Genomic DNA, 858 nt, shown 5'->3' on the forward strand with positions numbered 1-858 from the left:
TGCCTATTTACCATGGTTTCGACCCCTTTCAGAACACGCTTGCCGCCGCTAGACGCGTGAATAATGAGCAGCGAGCTAAAACTTACCGTAAACGTGCAAAATAATAAAACGTGCTAAACATACGTCGCGCTCGTGCGTTTTGTTTTGCACGCGGTGCAAAAAAATTAAAAAGGGAATGCAACACGAGGACTTCCCAGGAGGTCACCCATCCTAGTACTACTCTCGCCCAAGCACGCTTAACTTCGGAGTTCTGATGGGATCCGGTGCTTTAGTGCTGGTATGATCGCATCCGACATGTTACACCCGTCTTCGTCCCTTATGCTTGCCCCTCCCAGCTCCACTACACACACGATTGCACATTCCTTTGGCCGCTCCCGCTCAACTACGGAGACGAGTTTTACCACGGTTCAACTGCACCAGTGCCTATTTACCATGGTTTCGACCCTTTCAGAACACGCTTGCCGCCGCTAGACGCGTGAATAATGAGCAGCGAGCTAAAACTTACCGTAAACGTGCAAAATAATAAAACGTGCTAAACATACGTCGCGCTCGTGCGTTTTGTTTTGCACGCGGTGCAAAAAAATTAAAAAGGGAATGCAACACGAGGACTTTCCAGGAGGTCACCCATCCTAGTACTACTCTCGCCCAAGCACGCTTAACTTCGGAGTTCTGATGGGATCCGGTGCTTTAGTGCTGGTATGATCGCATCCGACATGTTACCCCCGTCTTCGTCCCTTATGCTTGCCCCTCCCAGCTCCACTACACACACGATTGCACATTCCTTTGGCCGCTCCCGCTCAACTACGGAGACGAGTTTTACCACGGTTCAACTGCACCAGTGCCTATTTACCATGGTTT

At 50.1% G+C, this 858-nt stretch overlaps 2 non-coding genes across 2 annotated transcripts; both read right to left on the reverse strand.

Moving 5' to 3' along the window:
• Positions 1 to 172: 172 nt before the first annotated feature.
• LOC123179400 (5S ribosomal RNA) lies at positions 173 to 291 on the reverse strand. The gene has a single exon (XR_006490339.1). It is a non-coding gene; the product is annotated as a 5S ribosomal RNA (ribosomal RNA).
• Positions 292 to 591: 300 nt separating this feature from the next.
• LOC123179401 (5S ribosomal RNA) lies at positions 592 to 710 on the reverse strand. The gene has a single exon (XR_006490340.1). It is a non-coding gene; the product is annotated as a 5S ribosomal RNA (ribosomal RNA).
• Positions 711 to 858: the final 148 nt, after the last annotated feature.

Source organism: Triticum aestivum, unplaced genomic scaffold (assembly GCF_018294505.1).
Source record: "Triticum aestivum cultivar Chinese Spring unplaced genomic scaffold, IWGSC CS RefSeq v2.1 scaffold50302, whole genome shotgun sequence".
In the NCBI taxonomy this organism is placed as follows: Eukaryota; Viridiplantae; Streptophyta; class Magnoliopsida; order Poales; family Poaceae; genus Triticum; species Triticum aestivum.